Raw genomic sequence first — 7,734 nt, 5'->3', positions numbered from 1 at the left:
TGGATGTGAGGTAGGAGTGTGTGTGGGGAGGTGGGCGTGAGGGTAGGAGTGTGGGGAGGTGGATGTGAGGGTAGGAGGGTGTGTGGGGAGGTGGGTGTGAGGGTAAGAGTGTGTGTGGGGAGGTGGGTGTGAGGGTAGGAGTGTGGGGAGGTGGGTGTGAGGGTAGGAGTGTGTGGGGGGAGGTGGGTGTGAGGGTAGGAGTGTGTGGGGGGAGGTGGGTGTGAGGGTAGGAAGGTGTGGGGAGGTGGGTGTGAGGGTAGGAGTGTGTGGGGGGAGGTGGGTGTGAGGGTAGGAGGGTGTGTGGGGAGGTGGGTGAGGGTAGGAGTGTGTGGGGGAGGTGGGTGTGAGGGTAGGAGTGTGTGGGGAGGTGGGTGTGAGGGTAGGAGGGTGTGTGGGGAGGTGGGTGTGAGGGTAGGAGGGTGTGGGGAGGTGGGTGTGAGGGTAGGAGTGTGTGTGGGGAGGTGGGCGTGAGGGTAGGAGGGTGTGGGGAGGTGGATGTGAGGGTAGGAGTGTGTGGGGAGGTGGATGTGAGGGTAGGAGTGTGGGGGGAGGTGGGTGTGAGGGTAGGAGTGTGTGGGGGGAGGTGGGTGTGAGGGTAGGAGTGTGTGGGGGGAGGTGGGTGTGAGGGTAGGAAGGTGTGAGGGGTAATAATCTTCCTTTTATTTCACTGAGAGAAGAAAAGACCTCCCTGTCTTCAGTATTTTTACAGTTAAGACTGAATCATTGCAGTTATAACTAAAAGTAACTACTATTGAAACTTAAGAACTGTTTTCTATGGTGCAACTTGTAGCAATAGTTTTGTTTATGTCTGTATTAACTGCAAGATAAAGCACTTTTGATAGTTTGACCTGATACTTATTACTTATAAATAAATGTGTCCATGCGTTGAACTGTTTCATGACACCAGGTTTTGATAGATCGACTTGCAGGAAACACTGTTCATAAGTTCTTCAAGTCATCTGCCAAGGACAGAAGAATGTGAGAAGATCCCAAAGAGGAGGTTCTGGTGCCTCTTGGACCCAGTGAGTGCAGTTGTCATGACGATGGCTGGTTTTTGCAAGAAGGCTCTGGGTCCTGTACTCCTGTTGTTACTTCATCCACTAGTATGTGGAGTGAAACACGTCACGTTTGTCTTCCCTCAAGGTTACACTGATAAAACTAGACTAAGCCACTAGTCTGGAATCCATTTTTGTTGTAAAATTTAATTGTAACTTGAAAAGAAATCAAATCTTAAAACCTAAAAACCAAACCCTAAACAGTGTTGTACTCAACTTTTGCACACTCTTTTGACCTATTGTTCAGAGGCTGCGTCAAGGTGCTAACAGAACATTGGAGCTCTTTGACTGAGAAGACAGACAAGTGTCTGGGGGAAGTTGGGTTAGCTGTGGATTAGGTCCAGGATGGTTGGATTAGGTCCAGGATGGTTGGGTCAGGGTGATGTGGCGTCCTTAAATCACACTACTGAGAATATCGACTCTGTCTTCCAGAGTGATGGACAGATGTGATCAAGAGAGGACACAGAGAGGTCTTAAGGTCTTAAGTCTCTCTACTCTAATATGAGCAATTAGGCTACCAATCCCAATTAAGTCACCTGACCTGGTTCCTATCATTTGCTATTGAGTAACCAGAGTGACAAGAGAGCTCCGCCCACATCACAATCAACACAGAGATCCTGTGACAGTTGGCATGATTGACAGGACACAGTACCAGTATTGGTAGTGACATTCATAATCTCATATCAGTACACATTTTTGTATATGAATAAACAGACAATCAATGAAGCCCTTTAAATTGCATTTGTCCCGTGAAAGTAGAGGTGCTTGTGTGAATTGTACAGTGGCCCCTGATCTATAAGTCCTTATTAATGAATTAATAATTACTTATGATTTTTCTTTGAATAGGTCATGATATGATAATATAACATCTACTTACTTATCCTTTATGAATTTATACTGAGGAATTACGGTAAGACGTATTTTAGTGGCTGATAACTTCTTAAGTGATAAGGGCAAGTAAATCAGCAAGTTGCACATACACACACACACACAAACACTGTACATATACACAGACTCACACACACTGCACATATTCAAACAAACACACTGCGTACACACACACTACATATACACACACACTACATATACACAGACTCACACACACTGTACATATACACAGACTCACACACACTGTACATATACATGGACTCACACACATTGTACATATACATGGACTCACACAAACTGTACATATACACGGACTTACACACACTGTACATACGCAAATACACACACACTGCACATACAGACTCATAGACACACACACACTGTACATATAAACAGTCACACACACTGTACATATACACAGACTCACACACACTGTACATATAGATGGACTCTTACACTCTGTACATCTACACAGACTTACACACACTCTGTACATATAAACAGACACACACTGCATATATATACACACACACTGAACATATACACAGACTCACACACAATGCATATATACACAGACTCACACATTCTGTACATATACACAGACTAACACACACTGCACATATTCAAACACAAACACACTGCGTACACACACACTGTACATATACACACACACTGTACATATACACAGACTCACACACTGTACATATACACAGACTCACACACACTGTACATATACACGGACTCACACAAACTGTACATATACACGGACTTTCACACGCTCTATACATATCCACAGACTCACACACACTGTACATATACACGAACTCACACAAACTGTACATATACACAGTCTCACACACACTGTACATACACAAATACACACTGCACATACACACAGACTCACACACACACTGTACATATACATAGACTCACACACACACACTGTACATATAAACAGTCACACACACTGTACATATACACAGACTCACACACACTACATATAGATGGACTCTTACACTCTGTACATATACACAGAAGCACACACACTCTGTACATATAAACAGACACACACTGCATATATATACACACACACTGAACATATACACAGACTCACACACAATGCATATATACACAGACTCACACATTCTGTACATATACACAGACTCACACACTGCACATATTCAAACACAAACACACTGCGTACACACACTACATATACACACACGCTGTACATATACACAGACTCACACACACTGTACATATACACAGACTCACACACACTGTACATATACACGGACTCACACAAACTGTACATATACACGGACTTACACACGCTCTATACATATGCACAGACTCACACACACTGTACATATACACGAACTCACACAAACTGTACATATACACAGACTCACACACACTGTACATACGCAAATACACACACACTGCACATACACACAGACTCACACACACACTGTACATATACATAGACTCACACACACACTGTACATATAAACAGACTCACACACTGTACATACACACGCACACACACACACTCTGTACATATACACGGACTCAAACACACTGCACATATTCCCGAACTCACACACTCTGCACTACAGAGGTTTGGCTAGGTAAGGATGCTCTATTATTCTTCTTCTTCTTATTATTATTATAATTAATAATTTACATTCTATTTATTTTTTAAATTTCAGTTAGATGGGGTCCTCCAGAATTTAGTCTATTAGGAAATTTAATGCATTCAGTTAACATTTACCACTTTTATTTATTTAGTGTTATTCATAATAACATCTTAATAATAAGAGAAATGTTCTATCAGTGTAGAAGACATATAGTGATTCTAACATTATATTAACAATTAAATTATTGTTAATTGTAAATTATAATATCCAAGAAATGAACACTATAGGTTTACATTCACGTTTATTCATTTGGTAGATTAATGACTGATGAGCAGGTGCACTTAGACCTGAAATATCGCATTAATGCAAAGAGTTGCCAGGAGAACAAGAACCCGAAAGATCTAATTAATTTATTTATGGAGAGCAGAAAGTAGACTTTAGCTTGTACAGTCTTCTACTGTAAATGGCAGTCTGATTTTTTTTTTAAATCCTCAATGCAACAATGTATTAATGTTACTACCAGGTCATGTGACCCAGGAGAGATGACTGCAGTGTAGAAACGCATAATCAGACGAGCTCCAGTGTAGAAACGCATAATCAGACGAGCTCCAGTGTAGAAACACATAATCAGACAAGTGCCAGTGTAGAAACACATAATCAGACGAGTGCCAGTGTAGAAACACATAATCAGACGAGCTCCAGTGTAGAAACACATAATCAGACGAGTGCCAGTGTAGAAACGCATAATCAGACGAGCTCCAGTGTAGAAACGCATAATCAGACGAGCTCCAGTGTAGAAACACATAATCAGACAAGTGCCAGTGTAGAAACACATAATCAGACGAGTGCCAGTGTAGAAACACATAATCAGACGAGCTCCAGTGTAGAAACACATAATCAGACGAGTGCCAGTGTAGAAACGCATAATCAGACGAGCTCCAGTGTAGAAACACATAATCAGACGAGTGCCAGTGTAGAAACACATAATCACACAAAGTCTGACTTCAGCAGGGCATTCTTCACCACACTTCAGATCAGTTCTGTCTGCACTACTGTGCAGAAGCCATGGGTTTAACCGAGGCTCCTTCTCTTATTGATGGGGCCATCTCAGACCTTGGAACTCTGATCATGTTGCCACATTTGAAAGAATCCTGCAGTACATTGCATATTTAAAAAAGAAGGAATAAATAAATGTACATGTAAAGAATTCAATGCCTTCAGACAGGTACTTGGTAACCCCACCGTTGTGCAATCTGTTGGGGTTGGCTGTTCTCAGATTGTGATGATTGCACACTCTTTGGGAGTGTTTTTTAGTTGGATGAGATATGTGGACCACCATTTTCAAATAGTGCCAGAATCTCTTGACTGGTTGGGCTGAGATCTGGATTTTCACTTGGCTACAAAAAACCAAACTATTCGTATAGAATACAGTAGGTAACTTGAACCTTAGTGAGATGCATTGTAGTATCAGAGGTGTAGCTTGCCAGCAGGCAAGGCAGGCAACTGCTTGGGGCCCCAGGCCAGTGGGAGGCCCCCGAGGGCTGACAAACTTTAAACCACAGCAGTGACAATATGCAAAGTTTGCAATGACAGTACAAGACCTGAATTTCCTAAGGGGGCCCTGTGAATCTCTAAAATAGCCACTGGTGGTTCTCCATCTCATGACTCAAATGTCCAAACAGAGATTCACATGGAATGAGTAGGATTTCCATGTATTTCGCTTATTTCCCAGGGAAATGTCAGGACCCAGGCCTGTCATTCTGAGTGGCCCTTCTGGGGCTGGGAAGAGTTCTCAAGATGCTCATGAAAGAATACGAGGGAGTGTTTGGATTCAGTATCTCCCATGAGTGTCAGTGGGAAACGTAGTGCCTTTTCTCTGACTTCAAGTCAAAGCTCTGAGAAGTATTGCACTCATACTGTACTCAAACTGTACTCATACTGCGCTCATACGGTACTCATACTGTACTCAAACTGTTTCTCTAATACATGTAATCTAGCTCCATTTTCTACCTCCCTGATACAACCATGAACCCTTGATCTGTAGTAGTGTTTGTCTCCTGCAGTAGTGTTTGTCTCCTGCAGTAGTGTTTTGTGTCTCCTGCAGTAGTGTTCTTATCTCCTGCAGTAGTGTTTGTCTCCTGCAGTAGTGTTTTGTGTCTCCTGCAGTAGTGTTCTTATCTCCTGCAGTAGTATTTGTCTCCTGCAGTAGTGTTTTGTGTCTCCTGCAGTAGTGTTCATATCTCCTGCAGTAGTGTTTGTCTCCTGCAGTAGTGTTTTGTGTCTCCTGCAGTAGTGTTTGTGACTCCAGCAGCAGTGTTCGTGACTTGCTTGTGTTGTGCTGTCTGAAGACTATCCTGCATGTCTTCACAATCTGTCCCACCCCAGCAGTTGTGGACCAACGACCAGAGTGCTATGAGCACCTTATTATGAAGTTTACTGCAAATACAGATAATAGTTCTTATGCACTATGCATTTTCAGCTTAAAAGCTCTTCTTAGCACGTAGAGTTAAATAAAGTGAACCACCTGCAATCTCTTCTAATGGAAGTCTTTACATTACCACATATCAATTTTACAGCATGCATTTACATTCTTCAAAAATATTTTAAGAAATGAGTAATAAAATATGAATTAAAAAATTATTCATATAAGTATTAATATAATATAAGAAAAATGCCTTTGTCGTGTAATTAAGTATGTTTTTGAGCAAATGCTCACCTTCAGCATGTCTCTGCACCTGAGCACCCACAGAGCCCAGGGGTTAAGCAGTTGAATGGATGACACTGAGCATACCTGCACTCCCTGGCATGTCCTCTGTACAGTAACCATGGAGATCGTGTGCCTCTCTTGTCATTTTCGTCACCCAGAGGTCCTACCGTCTCTACACTAATGCTCCATCTGCTTCTCTTCCCGGTCGCAGCTTACCACTCCATGGAAAACATGCGGCAATGTATCAACAACGCAGAGTTCCTCAAGCATGCAGAGTTCTCTGGGAGCGTGTAGGGAACCAGGTAATGGGGTGGTGGCAGTCGTCACGGGTTACGGGCTGTAGACACCTGCTGTCGTTCTTATGCAGACACAGTAAACCTTGTAATTCAGGTAAAGATTGAAGGATCCTCCAGGACCAGGATTAAGCCTAGTCTCTATAAATAAACATGTCACTGGTATTGTCCTTATAGCTGATGAAGGCTCCTGCCACCAAAAGGTAGCAAACTATATTTATATATTACTTTTTTCTATAAAGTGCAGCTAATGTGAGATGTAGAATGAAATAGCTACACAGCACTCAAATGAACCAGATTATGCCCCATAGATCGGGTCTCCCACATGGAATCAGCCAGTACATAATTCTCTGAAACATCCAGGCCACTAGGTGTCAGTATAATGTCTAATAACATGAAGATGAATCATTGAAAAAATGACTTATTGCTTGTTTAAAGGGAATGTTTAAAGTGATACCCACTCTATCACATTACAAGGAGAGCTTTGCTATGAAAGGTTTGGAAAGCTGGGCTCAGATCTCACTTCACAGCCGAAGACTTGTCAATGGAAAAGTTTACTGTGGAATTCCCTATACTGGAATCTACATATTCATGGCTTGTTGTGATGGTTTGCTTTACATGTTTGTCAATAGCCTAATGATTAAGCCTGTTTACCAATGACCAAACACATCATTTGAACGACTTCTAATCAGCATCTGTCAGGGTGCAAGCCTGGCCCCTCAGCTGTGGTTTCAGCCCAGGAAATGGTGCATAATGGGGAACTTTCACCTGTTCTATGTAATCCCTGTTATTTCCTCAATCAGTATGTCATCCATAGAGGCTGTGCAGCTATGGAATCTGATCTGCATCCTGGACGTTGACATCCAGGCAGTGAAAAGCATCAAGCAGATAGACTTGAACCCCATCTACATATCCATCCAGCCACTGTCCATGGACATCCTGGGAAAACACAGGCTGCAATGGATATAGTGGATATAACTCAATAAAGAAGAAGATGATAGCTATGTAAATAAAACCTAATAACATAAAGGTCTTTTCTGAATATTTGTTTCAAGTTACAGCTTGTGAGTGGTTGTGGTGTGTTAGCACAGCTGCCCAGAAAGCTGGTTGTGTTCTGCAGGACTAGCATCTGACAGAGAGGCAGACAGAGA

The sequence above is a fragment of the Electrophorus electricus genome, chromosome 25 (genome assembly GCF_041902795.1).
Source record: "Electrophorus electricus isolate QZ-2024a chromosome 25, ASM4190279v1, whole genome shotgun sequence".
In the NCBI taxonomy this organism is placed as follows: Eukaryota; Metazoa; Chordata; class Actinopteri; order Gymnotiformes; family Gymnotidae; genus Electrophorus; species Electrophorus electricus.
The sequence above is the reverse complement of the archived record's forward strand: the minus strand, read 5'-3'. Positions refer to the sequence as shown.